The sequence below is a fragment of the Chiloscyllium plagiosum genome, unplaced genomic scaffold, assembly GCF_037043375.1.
Source record: "Chiloscyllium plagiosum isolate Xiang-an unplaced genomic scaffold, Cpla_swu_hap1 HiC_scaffold_51, whole genome shotgun sequence".
In the NCBI taxonomy this organism is placed as follows: domain Eukaryota; kingdom Metazoa; phylum Chordata; class Chondrichthyes; order Orectolobiformes; family Hemiscylliidae; genus Chiloscyllium; species Chiloscyllium plagiosum.
In genome coordinates this window covers 6577946-6596501 of record NW_028270189.1, presented here as the reverse complement: position 1 = coordinate 6596501, position 18556 = coordinate 6577946, and positions in this window count along the sequence as shown.

Below are 18556 nucleotides of genomic sequence, written 5' to 3'. Positions count from 1 at the left end.
GCAGTACCTGTGTATAATATAGAGAACAGCAGTACCTGTGTATAATATTGAGAACAGCAGTTCCCATGTCTAATATAGAGAACACCAGTCCCTGTGTATAATATAGACAACAGCAGTACCTGTGTATAATATAGAGAACAGCAGTACCTGTGTATAATATTGAGAACAGCAGTTCCCATGTCTAATATAGAGAACACCAGTCCCTGTGTATAATATAGACAACAGCAGTCCCTGTGTATAATATAGAGAACACCTGTCCCTGTGTCAAATTTAGAGAACAGCAGTTCCTGTCTATAATATAGAGAACAGCAGTACCTGTGTATAATATAGAGAACAACATTCCCTGTGTACAATATAGAGAATAGCAGTTCTCATGTCTAATATTGAGAACAGCAGTCCCTGTGTATAATATAGAGAATAGCAGTTCCCATGTCTAATATAGAGAATAGCAGTCCCTGTGTATAATATAGAGAACAGCAGTCACTGTGTATAATACAGAGTAGCATTTCCCATGTCTAATGTAGAGAACAGCAGTTCCCATGTCTGATATAGAGAACAGCTGTCCCTGTGTATAATATAGATTACAGCAGATCCATGTCTAATATAGAGAACAGCAGTTCCCGTGTCTAATATAGAGAACAGCAGTTCCCGTGTCTAATATAGAGAACAGCAGTCCCTGTGTATAATATTGAGAACAGCAGTACCTGTGTATAATATTGAGAACAGCAGTTCCCATGTCTAATATAGAGAATAGCTGTCCCTCTGTAGAATATAGAGAACAGCAGTTACTATGTCTAATATCGAGAACAGCTGTCCCTGTGTATAATATAGAGAACATTCGTTACCATGTCTAAGAAAGAAACTGCAGTTCCTGTGTGTAATACAGGGAACAGCAGTTTCAATGTCTAATATAGAGAACACTTGTCCCTGTGTATAATATAGAAAACAGCAGTTTCTGTGTATAATATAGAGAACAGCAGTTCCCATGTCTAATATAGAGAACAGCTGTTCCTGTCTATAAAAAAGAGAACAGCAGTTCCCATTTGTTATATGGAACAGATGTCCCTGTGTATAACATAGAGAACAACAGTTCCTATGTCTAATATAGAGAAGAGCAATCCCCGTGTATAATATACAGAACAGCAGTTCCCATGTAAACTATAGAGAACTGCAGTTCCTGTGCATAATTTCGCGAACAGCTGTTCCTATGACTGATATGGAGAACACCAGTCCTTGTGTATAATATGGAGATCAGCAGTTCCTATGTCAAATATAGAGAACAGTAAGTTCCTGTGTATATTATAGAGAACAGCTGTCCCTGTGTCTAATATGAGAACAGCTGTCCCTGAGCATAATATAAAGATGGGCTTTTCCCATGTATAATAAAGAGAACAGCAGTTCCTGTAATTAATATTGAGAACAACAGATAACATAAGTAATATAGAGAACAGCAGATACCATAAGAAATATAGAGAACAGCAGTACCTGTGTATAACATAGAGAACATCAGTTCCCCTGTCTAATATGGAGGAATGCAGTTTCTGTGCAAAATATGGAGACAGCAGTCGCTGTGTTTAATATGGAGAACAGCAGTTCCCATGTCTAATTTAGAGAACAGTAGTCCCTGTGTCAAATTTAGAGAATAGCAGTTCCTGTGTACAATATAGCGAATAGCAGTTCTCATGTCTAATATAGAGAACAGAAGAACCTGTGTATAAATTTGAGAATAAAAGTTCCCATGTCTAATATAGAGAATAGCAGTCCCTGTGTCTCATACAGAGAACAGCAGTCACTGTGTATAATATAGAGAATAGCAATTCCCGTGTCTAATATGGAGAACAGCTGTACCAGTGTATAATATAGAGAACATCAGTACCCGTGTATAATATAGAGAACAGCAATTCCCATGTCTAATTTCGAGAACACAAGTACCCATGTCTAATGTAGAGAACAGCAGTACCTGTGTATAATATAGAAATCAGCAGATCCCATGTCTAATATAGAGAACAGAAGTACCCATGTCTAATGTAGCGAACAGCTGTCCCTGTGTATAACATAGAGAACAGCAGTTCCCATATCTAATATTGAGAACAGCAGTTCCCATGTCTAAGATAGAGAACAGATTTCCCTGTGTATAACATAGAGAACAGCAGTTACCATGACTAATATAGAGAACAGCTGTCCCTGTGTATAATGTAGAGAACAGCAGATCCATGTCTAATATAGAGAACAGCAGTTCCCGTGTCTAATATAGAGAACAGCAGTCCCTGTGTATAATATAGAGAACAGCAGTTCCCATGTCTAATATAGAGAACAGCAGTCCCTGTGTATAATATAGAAAACAGCAGTTCCCATGTCTAATATAGAGAACAGCTGTCCCTGTGTATAATATAGAGAACAGCAGTTCCCATGTCTAATATAGAGAACAGCAGTACCTGTGTATAATATAGAGAACAGCAGTTCCCGTGTATAATATAGAAAACAGCAGTTCCCGTGTCTAATATAGAGAACACCTGTCCCTGTTGATAATACAGAGAACAGCAGTCACTGTGTATAATATCGAGAATAGCAATTCCCATGTCTAATATGGAGAACAGCTGTACCAGTGTATAATATAGAGAACAGCAGTACCCGTGTATAATATAGAGAACAGCAGTTCCCATGTCTAATATAGAGAACAGAAGTTCCCGTGTATAATATAGAGAACAGCTGTCCCTGTGTATCGTGTAGAGAACAGCAGTTCCCATGTCTAATATAGAGAACAGAAGTACCCATGTCTAATGTAGCGAACAGCTGTCCCTGTGTATAATATAGAGAACAGCAGTTCCCATATCTAATATTGAGAACAACAGTTCCCATGTCGAATATAGAGAACAGATTTCCCTGTGTATAATATAGAGAACAGCAGTTCCCATGTCTAATATTGAGAACAGCAGTTCCCATGTCTAATATAGAGAACAGCAGTCCCTGTGTATAATATTGAGAACAGCTGTTCCCATGTCTAATATAGAGAACAGCAGTACCTGTGTATAATATTGAGAACAGCAGTTCCCATGTCTAATATTGAGAACAGCAGTACCTGTGTATAATATTGAGAACAGCAGTTCCCATGTCTAATATTGAGAACAGCAGTACCTGTGTATAATATTGAGAACAGCAGTTCCCATGTCTAATATAGAGAACAGAGGTTCCCGTGTATAATATAGAAAACAGCTGTCCCTGTGTATAATATAGAGAACAGCAGGTCCCATATCTAATATTGAGAACAGCAGTTCCCATGTCTAATATAGAGAACAGCAGTTCCCGTGTCTAATATTGACAACAGCAGTTCCCATGTCTAATATAGAGAACAGCAGTACCTGTGTATCATATAGAAAACAGCAGTTCCCATGTCTAATATTGAGAACAGCAGTACCTGTGTATAATATTGAGAACAGCAGTTCCCATGTCTAATATAGAGAACAGAGGTTCCCGTGTATAATATAGAAAACAGCTGTCCCTGTGTATATTATAGAGAACAGCTGTCTCTGTGTCTAATATGAGCACAGCAGTCCCTGAGCGTAATATAAAGAAGAGCTTTTCCCATGTATAATAAATAGAACAGCAGTCCCTGTGTATAATATAGAGAACAGCAGTTCCTGTAATTAGTATAGAAAACAGCAGATACCATAAGTAATATAGAGAACAGCAGTCCCTGTGTATAATATGGAGATCTGCAGTTCCAGTGTATATTAACGAGAACAGCTTTCCCTGTGTCTTAAATGAGAACAGCTGTCCCTGAGCATAATATAAAGAAGAGCTTTTCCCATGTATAATAAAGAGAACAGAAGTCCCTGTGTATAATATAGAGAACAGCAGTTCCTGTAATTAATATAGTGAACAGCAGATACCATAAGTAATATAGAGAACAGCAGTACCTTTGTATAACATAGAGAAGAGCAGTTCCTGTGGAAAATATAGAGAACAGCAGTACCTATGATTAATATAGAGAACAGCAGTCCCTGTGTATAATATAGAGAATAGCAGTTCCCATGTCTAATATAGAGAACAGCAGTGCCTGTGTATAATATAGAGAACAGCAGTACCTGTGTATAATATCGAGAACAGCTGTCCCTGTGTATAATATAGAGAATAGCAGTTCTCATGTATAATATCAAGAACAGCAGTCCCTGTGTATAATATAGAGAATAGCAGTTCTCATGTCTAATATAGAGAACAGCTGTTCCTGTCTATAAAAAAGAGAACAGCAGTTCCCATTTGTTATACGGAACAGATGTCCCTGTGTATAACATAGAGAACAACAATTCCTATGTCTAATATAGAGAAGAGCAATCCCCGTGTATAATATACAGAACAGCAGTTCCCATGTAAGCTATAGAGAACTGCTGTTCCTGTGCATAATTTCGCGAACAGCAGTTCCTATGACTGATATGGAGAACACCAGTCCTTGTGTATAATATGGAGATAAGCAGTTCCTATGTCAAATATAGAGAACAGTAGTTCCTGTGTATATTATAGAGAACAGCTGTCTCTGTGTCTAATATGAGAACAGCTGTCCCTGAGCATAATATAAAGAAGAGCTTTTCCCATGTATAATAAAGAGAACAGCAGTTCCTGTAATTAATATAGAGAACATCAGATACCACAAGTAATATAGAGAACAGCAGATACCATAAGTAATATGGAGAACAGCAGTACCTGTGTATAATATAGAGAACATCAGTTCCCCTGTCTAATATGGAGGAATGCAGTTTCTGTGCAAAATATGGAGACAGCAGTCGCTGTGTTTAATATGGAGAACAGCAGTTCCCATGTCTAATTTAGAGAACACCAGTCCCTGTGTATAATATAGAGAACAGCAGTCCCTGTGTATAATATAGTGAACAGTAGTCCCTGTGTCAAATTTAGAGAATAGCAGTTCCTGTGTACAATATAGAGAACAGCAGTCCCTGTGTATAATATAGAGAACAGAAGTACCTGTGTATAATATAGAGAACAGCAGTTACCATGTCTAATATCGAGAACAGCTGTCCCTGTGTATAATATAGAGAACATTCGTTACCATGTCTAAGAAAGAAACTGCAGTTCCTGTGTGTAATACAGGGAACAGCAGTTTCAATGTCTAATATAGAGAACACTTGTCCCTGTGTATAATATAGAAAACAGCAGTTTCTGTGTATAATATAGAGAACAGCAGTTCCCATGTCTAATATAGAGAACAGCTGTTCCTGTCTATAAAAAAGAGAACAGCAGTTCCCATTTGTTATATGGAACAGATGTCCCTGTGTATAACATAGAGAACAACAGTTCCTATATCTAATATAGAGAAGAGCAATCCACGTGTATAATATACAGAACAGCAGTTCCCATGTAAACTATAGAGAACTGCAGTTCCTGTGCATAATTTCGCGAACAGCCGTTCCTATGACTGATATGGAGAACACCAGTCCTTGTGTATAATATGGAGATCAGCAGTTCCTATGTCAAATATAGAGAACAGTAGTTCCTGTGTATATTATAGAGAACAGCTGTCCCTGTGTCTAATATGAGAACAGCTGTCCCTGAGCATAATATAAAGAAGAGCTTTTCCGATGTATAATAAAGAGAACAGCAGTTCCTGTAATTAATATAGAGAACATCAGATACCACAAGTAATATAGAGAACAGCAGATACCATAAGTAATATGGAGAACAGCAGTCCCTGTGTATAATATAGAGAACATCAGTTCCCCTGTCTAATATGGAGGAATGCAGTTTCTGTGCAAAATATGGAGACAGCAGTCGCTGTGTTTAATATGGAGAACAGCAGTTCCCATGTCTAATATAGAGAACAGTAGTCCCTGTGTCAAATGTAGAGAATAGCAGTTCCTGTGTACAATATAGAGAACAGCAGTCCCTGTGTATAATATGGAGATCTGCAGTTCCAGTGTATATTAACGAGAACAGCTTTCCCTGTGTCTTAAATGAGAACAGCTGTCCCTGAGCATAATATAAAGAAGAGCTTTTCCCATGTTTTATAAAGAGAACAGCAGTCCCTGTGTATAATATAGAGAACAGCAGTTCCTGTAATTAATATAGTGAACAGCAGATACCATAAGTAATATAGAGAACAGCAGTACCTGTGTATAACATAGAGAACAGCAGTTCCTGTGGAAAATATACAGAACAGCAGTACCTATGATTAATATAGAGAACAGCAGTCCCTGTGTATAATATAGAGAATAGCAGTTCCCATGCCTAATATAGAGAACAGCAGTGCCTGTGTATAATATAGAGAACAACAGTACCTGTATATAATATCGAGAACAGCTGTCCCTGTGTATAATATAGAGAATAGCAGTTCTCATGTATAATATCAAGAACAGCAGTCCCTGTGTATAATATAGAGAATAGCAGTTCTCATGTCTAATATAGAGAACAGCTGTTCCTGTCTATAAAAAAGAGAACAGCAGTTCCCATTTGTTATATGGAACAGATGTCCCTGTGTATAACATAGAGAACAACAGTTCCTATGTCTAATATAGAGAAGAACAATCCCCGTGTATAATATACAGAACAGCAGTTCCCATGTAAACTATAGAGAACTGCAGTTCCTGTGCATAATTTCGCGAACAGCTGTTCCTATGACTGATATGGAGAACACCAGTCCTTGTGTATAATATGGAGATCAGCAGTTCCTATGTCAAATATAGAGAACAGTAGTTCCTGTGTATATTATAGAGAACAGCTGTCCCTGTGTCTAATATGAGAACAGCTGTCCCTGAGCATAATATAAAGAAGAGCTTTTCCCACTTTAATAAAGAGATCAGCAGTTCCTGTAATTAATATTGAGAACAACAGATAACATAAGTAATATAGAGAACAGCAGATACCATAAGTAATATAGAGAACAGCAGTACCTGTGTATAACATAGAGAACATCAGTTCCCCTGTCTAATATGGAGGAATGCAGTTTCTGTGCAAAATATGGAGACAGCAGTCGCTGTGTTTAATATGGAGAACAGCAGTTCCCATGTCTAATTTAGAGAGCAGTAGTCCCTGTGTCAAATTTAGAGAATAGCAGTTCCTGTGTACAATATAGCGAATAGCAGTTCTCATGTCTAATGTAGAGAACAGAAGAACCTGTGTATAATATAGAGAATAAATGTTCCCATGTCTAATATAGAGAATAGCAGTCCCTGTGTCTCATACAGAGAACAGCAGTCACTGTGTATAATATAGAGAATAGCAATTCCCGTGTCTAATATGGAGAACAGCTGTACCAGTGTATAATATAGAGAACATCAGTACCCGTGTATAATATAGAGAACAGCAGTTCCCATGTCTAATTTCGAGAACACAAGTACCCATGTCTAATGTAGAGAACAGCAGTACCTGTGTATAATATAGAAATCAGCAGATCCCATGTCTAATATAGAGAACAGAAGTACCCATGTCTAATGTAGCGAACAGCTGTCCCTGTGTACAACATAGAGAACAGCAGTTCCCATATCTAATATTGAGAACAGCAGTTCCCATGTCTAATATAGAGAACAGATTTCCCTGTGTATAATATAGAGAACAGCAGTTACCATGACTAATATAGAGAACAGCTGTCCCTGTGTATAATGTAGAGAACAGCAGATCCATGTCTAATATAGAGAACAGCAGTTCCCGTGTCTAATATAGAGAACAGCAGTCCCTGTGTATAATATAGAGAACAGCAGTTCCCATGTCTAATATAGAGAACAGCAGTCCCTGTGTATAATATAGAGAACAGCAGTTCCCATGTCTAATATAGAGAACAGCAGTCCCTGTGTATAATATAGAGAACAGCAGTTCCCATGTCTAATATAGAGAACAGCAGTACCTGTGTATAATATAGAGAACAGCAGTTCCCGTGTCTAATATAGAGAACAGCAGTCCCTGTGTATAATATAGAAAACAGCAGTTCCCGTGTCTAATATAGAGAACAGCTGTCCCTGTTGATAATACAGAGAACAGCAGTCACTGTGTATAATATAGAGAATAGCAATTCCCATGTCTAATATGGAGAACAGCTGTACCAGTGTATAATATAGAGAACAGCAGTACCCGTGTATAATATAGAGAACAGCAGTTCCCATGTCTAATATAGAGAACAGAAGTTCCCGTGTATAATATAGAGAACAGCTGTCCCTGTGTATCGTGTAGAGAACAGCAGTTCCCATGTCTAATATAGAGAACAGAAGTACCCATGTCTAATGTAGCGAACAGCTGTCCCTGTGTATAATATAGAGAACAGCAGTTCCCATATCTAATATTGAGAACAACAGTTCCCATGTCGAATATAGAGAACAGATTTCCCTGTGTATAATATAGAGAACAGCAGTTCCCATGTCTAATATTGAGAACAGCAGTTCCCATGTCTAATGTAGAGAACAGCAGTCCCTGTGTATAATATAGACAACAGCTGTTCCTATGTCTAATATAGAGAACAGCAGTACCTGTGTATAATATTGAGAACAGCAGTTCCCATGTCTAATATTGAGAACAGCAGTTCCCATGTCTAATATTGAGAACAGCAGTACCTGTGTATAATATTGAGAACAGCAGTTCACATGTCTAATATAGAGAACAGAGGTTCCCGTGTATAATATAGAAAACAGCTGTCCCTGTGTATAATATAGAGAACAGCAGTTCCCATATCTAATATTGAGAACAGCAGTTCCCATGTCTAATATAGAGAACAGCAGTTCCCGTGTCTAATATTGACAACAGCAGTTCCCATGTCTAATATAGAGAACAGCAGTACCTGTGTATAATATAGAAAACAGCAGTTCCCATGTCTAATATTGAGAACAGCAGTACCTGTGTATAATATTGAGAACAGCAGTTCCCATGTCTAATATTGAGAACAGCAGTCCCTGTGTATAATATAAAACAGTAGTTCCTGTGTATATTATAGAGAACAGCTGTCTCTGTGTCTAATATGAGCACAGCAGTCCCTGAGCATAATATAAAGAAGAGCTTTTCCCATGTATAATAAATAGAACAGCAGTCCCTGTGTATAATATAGAGAACAGCAGTTCCTGTAATTAGTATAGAAAACAGCAGATACCATAAGTAATATAGAGAACAGCAGTCCCTGTGTATAATATGGAGATCTGCAGTTCCAGTGTATATTAACGAGAACAGCTTTCCCTGTGTCTTAAATGAGAACAGCTGTCCCTGAGCATAATATAAAGAAGAGCTTTTCCCATGTTTTATAAAGAGAACAGAAGTCCCTGTGTATAATATAGAGAACAGCAGTTCCTGTAATTAATATAGAGAACAGCAGATACCATAAGTAATATAGAGAACAGCAGTACCTGTGTATAACATAGAGAAGAGCAGTTCCTGTGGAAAATATAGAGAACAGCAGTACCTATGATTAATATAGAGAACAGCAGTCCCTGTGTATAATATAGAGAATAGCAGTTCCCATGTCTAATATAGAGAACAGCAGTGCCTGTGTATAATATAGAGAACAGCAGTACCTGTGTATAATATCGAGAACAGCTGTCCCTGTGTATAATATAGAGAATAGCAGTTCTCATGTATAATATCAAGAACAGCAGTCCCTGTGTATAATATAGAGAATAGCAGTTCTCATGTCTAATATAGAGAACAGCTGTTCCTGTCTATAAAAAAGAGAACAGCAGTTCCCATTTGTTATATGGAACAGATGTCCGTGTGTATAACATAGAGAACAACAGTTCCTATGTCTAATATAGAGAAGAGCAATCCCCGTGTATAATATACAGAACAGCAGTTCCCATGTAAACTATAGAGAACTGCAGTTCCTGTGCATAATTTCGCGAACAGCTGTTCCTATGACTGATATGGAGAACACCAGTCCTTGTGTATAATATGGAGATCAGCAGTTCCTATGTCAAATATAGAGAACAGTAGTTCCTGTGTATATTATAGAGAACAGCTGTCCCTGTGTCTAATATGAGAACAGCTGTCCCTGAGCATAATATAAAGAAGAGCTTTTCCGATGTATAATAAAGAGAACAGCAGTTCCTGTAATTAATATAGAGAACATCAGATACCACAAGTAATATAGAGAACAGCAGATACCATAAGTAATATGGAGAACAGCAGTACCTGTGTATAATATAGAGAACATCAGTTCCCCTGTCTAATATGGAGGAATGCAGTTTCTGTGCAAAATATGGAGACAGCAGTCGCTGTGTTTAATATGGAGAACAGCAGTTCCCATGTCTAATTTAGAGAACAGTAGTCCCTGTGTATAATATAGAGAACAGCAGTGCCTGTGTATAATATAGAGAACAGTAGTCCCTGTGTCAAATTTAGAGAATAGCAGTTCCTGTGTACAATATAGAGAACAGCAGTCCCTGTGTATAATATAGAGAACAGAAGTACCTGTGTATAATATAGAGAACAGCAGTTACCATGTCTAATATCGAGAACAGCTGTCCCTGTGTATAATATAGAGAACATTCGTTACCATGTCTAAGAACGAAACTGCTGTTCCTCTGTATAATACAGGGAACAGCAGTTTCAATGTCTAATATAGAGAACACTTGTCCCTGTGTATAATATAGAAAACAGCAGTTTCTGTGTATAATATAGAGAACAGCAGTTCGCATGTCTAATATAGAGAACAGCTGTTCCTGTCTATAAAAAAGAGAACAGCAGTTCCCATTTGTTATATGGAACAGATGTCCCTGTGTATAACATGGAGAACAACAGTTCCTATGTCTAATATAGAGAAGAGCAATCCCCGTGTATAATATACAGAACAGCAGTTCCCATGTAAACTATAGAGAACTGCAGTTCCTGTGCATAATTTCGCGAACAGCTGTTCCTATGACTGATATGGAGAACACCAGTCCTTGTGTATAATATGGAGATCAGCAGTTCCTATGTCAAATATAGAGAACAGTAGTTCCTGTGTATATTATAGAGAACAGCTGTCCCTGTGTCTAATATGAGAACAGCTGTCCCTGAGCATAATATAAAGAAGAGCTTTTCCCACTTTAATAAAGAGATCAGCAGTTCCTGTAATTAATATTGAGAACAACAGATAACATAAGTAATATAGAGAACAGCAGATACCATAAGTAATATAGAGAACAGCAGTACCTGTGTATAACATAGAGAACATCAGTTCCCCTGTCTAATATGGAGGAATGCAGTTTCTGTGCAAAATATGGAGACAGCAGTCGCTGTGTTTAATATGGAGAACAGCAGTTCCCATGTCTAATTTAGAGAGCAGTAGTCCCTGTGTCAAATTTAGAGAATAGCAGTTCCTGTGTACAATATAGCGAATAGCAGTTCTCATGTCTAATGTAGAGAACAGAAGAACCTGTGTATAATATAGAGAATAAATGTTCCCATGTCTAATATAGAGAATAGCAGTCCCTGTGTCTCATACAGAGAACAGCAGTCACTGTGTATAATATAGAGAATAGCAATTCCCGTGTCTAATATGGAGAACAGCTGTACCAGTGTATAATATAGAGAACATCAGTACCCGTGTATAATATAGAGAACAGCAGTTCCCATGTCTAATTTCGAGAACACAAGTACCCATGTCTAATGTAGAGAACAGCAGTACCTGTGTATAATATAGAAATCAGCAGATCCCATGTCTAATATAGAGAACAGAAGTACCCATGTCTAATGTAGCGAACAGCTGTCCCTGTGTACAACATAGAGAACAGCAGTTCCCATATCTAATATTGAGAACAGCAGTTCCCATGTCTAATATAGAGAACAGATTTCCCTGTGTATAATATAGAGAACAGCAGTTACCATGACTAATATAGAGAACAGCTGTCCCTGTGTATAATGTAGAGAACAGCAGATCCATGTCTAATATAGAGAACAGCAGTTCCCGTGTCTAATATAGAGAACAGCAGTCCCTGTGTATAATATAGAGAACAGCAGTTCCCATGTCTAATATAGAGAACAGCAGTCCCTGTGTATAATATAGAGAACAGCAGTTCCCATGTCTAATATAGAGAACAGCAGTCCCTGTGTATAATATAGAGAACAGCAGTTCCCATGTCTAATATAGAGAACAGCAGTACCTGTGTATAATATAGAGAACAGCAGTTCCCGTGTCTAATATAGAGAACAGCAGTCCCTGTGTATAATATAGAAAACAGCAGTTCCCGTGTCTAATATAGAGAACAGCTGTCCCTGTTGATAATACAGAGAACAGCAGTCACTGTGTATAATATAGAGAATAGCAATTCCCATGTCTAATATGGAGAACAGCTGTACCAGTGTATAATATAGAGAACAGCAGTACCCGTGTATAATATAGAGAACAGCAGTTCCCATGTCTAATATAGAGAACAGAAGTTCCCGTGTATAATATAGAGAACAGCTGTCCCTGTGTATCGTGTAGAGAACAGCAGTTCCCATGTCTAATATAGAGAACAGAAGTACCCATGTCTAATGTAGCGAACAGCTGTCCCTGTGTATAATATAGAGAACAGCAGTTCCCATATCTAATATTGAGAACAACAGTTCCCATGTCGAATATAGAGAACAGATTTCCCTGTGTATAATATAGAGAACAGCAGTTCCCATGTCTAATATTGAGAACAGCAGTTCCCATGTCTAATGTAGAGAACAGCAGTCCCTGTGTATAATATAGACAACAGCTGTTCCTATGTCTAATATAGAGAACAGCAGTACCTGTGTATAATATTGAGAACAGCAGTTCCCATGTCTAATATTGAGAACAGCAGTTCCCATGTCTAATATTGAGAACAGCAGTACCTGTGTATAATATTGAGAACAGCAGTTCACATGTCTAATATAGAGAACAGAGGTTCCCGTGTATAATATAGAAAACAGCTGTCCCTGTGTATAATATAGAGAACAGCAGTTCCCATATCTAATATTGAGAACAGCAGTTCCCATGTCTAATATAGAGAACAGCAGTTCCCGTGTCTAATATTGACAACAGCAGTTCCCATGTCTAATATAGAGAACAGCAGTACCTGTGTATAATATAGAAAACAGCAGTTCCCATGTCTAATATTGAGAACAGCAGTACCTGTGTATAATATTGAGAACAGCAGTTCCCATGTCTAATATTGAGAACAGCAGTCCCTGTGTATAATATAAAACAGTAGTTCCTGTGTATATTATAGAGAACAGCTGTCTCTGTGTCTAATATGAGCACAGCAGTCCCTGAGCATAATATAAAGAAGAGCTTTTCCCATGTATAATAAATAGAACAGCAGTCCCTGTGTATAATATAGAGAACAGCAGTTCCTGTAATTAGTATAGAAAACAGCAGATACCATAAGTAATATAGAGAACAGCAGTCCCTGTGTATAATATGGAGATCTGCAGTTCCAGTGTATATTAACGAGAACAGCTTTCCCTGTGTCTTAAATGAGAACAGCTGTCCCTGAGCATAATATAAAGAAGAGCTTTTCCCATGTTTTATAAAGAGAACAGAAGTCCCTGTGTATAATATAGAGAACAGCAGTTCCTGTAATTAATATAGAGAACAGCAGATACCATAAGTAATATAGAGAACAGCAGTACCTGTGTATAACATAGAGAAGAGCAGTTCCTGTGGAAAATATAGAGAACAGCAGTACCTATGATTAATATAGAGAACAGCAGTCCCTGTGTATAATATAGAGAATAGCAGTTCCCATGTCTAATATAGAGAACAGCAGTGCCTGTGTATAATATAGAGAACAGCAGTACCTGTGTATAATATCGAGAACAGCTGTCCCTGTGTATAATATAGAGAATAGCAGTTCTCATGTATAATATCAAGAACAGCAGTCCCTGTGTATAATATAGAGAATAGCAGTTCTCATGTCTAATATAGAGAACAGCTGTTCCTGTCTATAAAAAAGAGAACAGCAGTTCCCATTTGTTATATGGAACAGATGTCCGTGTGTATAACATAGAGAACAACAGTTCCTATGTCTAATATAGAGAAGAGCAATCCCCGTGTATAATATACAGAACAGCAGTTCCCATGTAAACTATAGAGAACTGCAGTTCCTGTGCATAATTTCGCGAACAGCTGTTCCTATGACTGATATGGAGAACACCAGTCCTTGTGTATAATATGGAGATCAGCAGTTCCTATGTCAAATATAGAGAACAGTAGTTCCTGTGTATATTATAGAGAACAGCTGTCCCTGTGTCTAATATGAGAACAGCTGTCCCTGAGCATAATATAAAGAAGAGCTTTTCCGATGTATAATAAAGAGAACAGCAGTTCCTGTAATTAATATAGAGAACATCAGATACCACAAGTAATATAGAGAACAGCAGATACCATAAGTAATATGGAGAACAGCAGTACCTGTGTATAATATAGAGAACATCAGTTCCCCTGTCTAATATGGAGGAATGCAGTTTCTGTGCAAAATATGGAGACAGCAGTCGCTGTGTTTAATATGGAGAACAGCAGTTCCCATGTCTAATTTAGAGAACAGTAGTCCCTGTGTATAATATAGAGAACAGCAGTGCCTGTGTATAATATAGAGAACAGTAGTCCCTGTGTCAAATTTAGAGAATAGCAGTTCCTGTGTACAATATAGAGAACAGCAGTCCCTGTGTATAATATAGAGAACAGAAGTACCTGTGTATAATATAGAGAACAGCAGTTACCATGTCTAATATCGAGAACAGCTGTCCCTGTGTATAATATAGAGAACATTCGTTACCATGTCTAAGAACGAAACTGCTGTTCCTCTGTATAATACAGGGAACAGCAGTTTCAATGTCTAATATAGAGAACACTTGTCCCTGTGTATAATATAGAAAACAGCAGTTTCTGTGTATAATATAGAGAACAGCAGTTCGCATGTCTAATATAGAGAACAGCTGTTCCTGTCTATAAAAAAGAGAACAGCAGTTCCCATTTGTTATATGGAACAGATGTCCCTGTGTATAACATGGAGAACAACAGTTCCTATGTCTAATATAGAGAAGAGCAATCCCCGTGTATAATATACAGAACAGCAGTTCCCATGTAAACTATAGAGAACTGCAGTTCCTGTGCATAATTTCGCGAACAGCTGTTCCTATGACTGATATGGAGAACACCAGTCCTTGTGTATAATATGGAGATCAGCAGTTCCTATGTCAAATATAGAGAACAGTAGTTCCTGTGTATATTATAGAGAACAGCTGTCCCTGTGTCTAATATGAGAACAGCTGTCCCTGAGCATAATATAAAGAAGAGCTTTTCCGATGTATAATAAAGAGAACAGCAGTTCCTGTAATTAATACAGAGAACATCAGATACCACAAGTAATATAGAGAACAGCAGATACCATAAGTAATATGGAGAACAGCAGTACCTGTGTATAATATAGAGAACATCAGTTCCCCTGTCTAATATGGAGGAATGCAGTTTCTGTGCAAAATATGGAGACAGCAGTCGCTGTGTTTAATATGGAGAACAGCAGTTCCCATGTCTAATTTAGAGAACAGTAGTCCCTGTGTATAATATAGAGAACAGCAGTGCCTGTGTATAATATAGAGAATAGCAGTTCTCATGTCTAATATAGAGAACAGAAGAACCTGTGTATAATATAGAGAATAAAATTTCCCATGTATAATATAGAGAACAGCAGTCTCTGTGTATAATATAGAAAACAGCAGTTCCCATGTTTAATATAGAGAACAGCAGTCCCTGTGTATAATATAAAGAACAGCAGTTACCATGTCTAATATCGAGAACAGCTGTCCCTGTGTATAATATAGAGAACATTCGTTACCATGTCTAAGAAAGAAACTGCTGTTCCTCTGTATAATATAGAGAACAGCAGTTCCAATGTCTAATAGGGAGAACAGCTGTCCCTGTGTACAATAGAGAGAACAGCAGTTCCCATGTCTAAAATAGAGAACAGCTGTTCCTATGTATAATATATAGAACAGCAGATCCATGTCTAATATAGAGAACAGCAGTTCCCATGTTTAATATAGAGAACAGCAGTCCCTGTGTATCATAGAAAGAACAGCAGTTCCTATGTCTAATATAGAGAACAGCAGTACCTGTGTATAATTTCCGAACAGCAGTTCCCATGTCTAAAAAAGAGAACAGCAGTACCTGTGTATAATATTGAGAACAGCAGTACCTGTGTATAATATTGAGACTAGCTGTCCCTGTGTATAATATAGAGAACAGCAGTTACCATGTTTAATATCGAGAACAGCTGTCCCTGTGTATAATATAGAGAACATTCGTTACCATGTCTAAGAAAGAAACTGCAGTTCCTGTGTATAATACAGGGAACAGCAGTTTCAATGTCTAATATAGAGAACACTTGTCCCTGTGTATAATATAGAAAACAGGAGTTTCTGTGTATAATATAGAGAACAGCAGTTCCAATGTCTAATAAGGGGAACAGCTGTCCCTGTGTACAATAGAGAGAACAGCAGTTCCCATGTCTAATATAGAGAACAGCAGTGCCTGTGGATAATATAGAGAATAGCAGTTCTCATGTCTAATATAGAGAACAGAAGAACCTGTGTATAATATATAGAATAAAAGTTCCCATGTATAATATAGAGAACAGCAGTCCCTGTGTATAATATAGAGAATAGCAGTCCCTGTGTACAATATAGAGAACAGCAGTCACTGTTTATAATATAGAGAATAGCAATTCCCATGTCTAATATGGAGAACAGCTGTACCAGTGTATAATATCGAGAACAGCAGTTCCCATGTCTAATATAGAGAACAGCAGTACCTGTGTATAATTTCGAGAACAGCAGTTCCCATGTCTAAAAAAGAGAACAGCAGTACCTGTGTATAATATAGAGAACATTCGTTACCATGTCTAAGAAAGAAACTGCAGTTCCTGTGTATAATACAGGGAACCGCAGTACCTGTGTATAACATAGAGAACAGCAGTTCCTGTGGAAAATATAGAGAACAGCAGTACAATGATTAATATAGAGAACAGCAGTTCCAATGTCTAATAGGGAGAACAGCTGTCCCTGTGTACAATAGAGAGAACAGCAGTTCCCATGTCTAATATAGAGAACAGCTGTTCCTGTATATAATATAGAGAACAGCAGTCCCTGTGTATAATATAGAAAACAGCAGTTCCCATGTTTAATATAGAGAACAGCAGTCCCTGTGTATAATATAAAGAACAGCAGTTCCCATGTCTAATATAGAGAACAACAGTCCCTGTGTATAATATAGAGAACAGCAGTTCCCATGTCTAATATAGAGAATAGCTGTCCCTGTGTATAATATAGAGAACATTCGTTACCATGTCTCAGAAAGAAAGTGCAGTTCCTGTGTATAATACAGGGACAGCAGTTTCAATGTCTAATATAGAGAACACTTGTCCCTGTGTATAATATAGAAAACAGCAGTTTCTGTGTATAATATAGAGAACAGCAGTTCCAATGTCTAATAGGGAGAACAGCTGTCCCTGTGTACAACAGAGAGAACAGCAGTTCCCATGTCTAATATAGAGAACAGCTGATCCTGTCTATTTGTTATATGGAACAGATGTCCCTGTGTATAACATAGAGAACAACATGTCTAATATAGAGAAGAGCAATCCCCGTGTATAATATACAGAACAGCAGTTCCCATGTAAACTATAGAGAACTGCAGTTCCTGTGCATAATTTCGCGAACAGCTGTTCCTATGACTGATATGGAGAACACCAGTCCTTGTGTATAATATGGAGATCAGCAGTTCCTATGTCAAATATAGAGAACAGTAGTTCCTGTGTATATTATAGAGAACAGCTGTCCCTGTGTCGAATATGAGAACAGCTGTCCCTGAGCATAATATAAAGAAGAGCTTTTCCGATGTATAATAAAGAGAACAGCAGTTGCTGTAATTAATATAGAGAACAGCAGATACCATAAGTAATATAGAGAACAGCAGATACCATAAGTAATATAGAGAACAGCAGTACCTGTGTATAACATAGAGAACATCAGTTCCCCTGTCTAATATGGAGGAATGCAGTTTCTGTGCAAAATATGGAGACATCAGTCGCTGTGTTTAATATGGAGAACAGCAGTTCCCATGTCTAATTTAGAGAACACCAGTCCCTCTGTATAATATAGAGAACAGCAGTCCCTGTGTCAAATTCAGAGAATAGCAGTTCCTGTGTACAATATAGACAACAGCAGTTCCTGTGTATAATATAGAGAACAGCAGTACCTGTGTATAATATAGAGAACAGCAGTACATGTGTATAATATAGAGAACAGCAGTTCCCATATCTAATATTGAGAACAGCAGTTCCCATGTCTAATATAGAGAACAGCAGTGCCTGTGGATAATATAGAGAATAGCAGTTCTCATGTCTAATATAGAGAACAGAAGAACCTGTGTATAATATAGTGAATAAAAGTTCCCATGTATAATATAGAGAACAGCAGTCCCTGTGTATAATATAGAGAATAGCAGTCCCTGTGTACAATACAGAGAACAGCAGTCACTGTTTATAATATAGAGAATAGCAGTTCCCATGTCTAATATAGAGAACAGCACTACCTGTGTATACTTTCGAGAACAGCAGTTCCCATGTCTAAAAAAGAGAACAGCAGT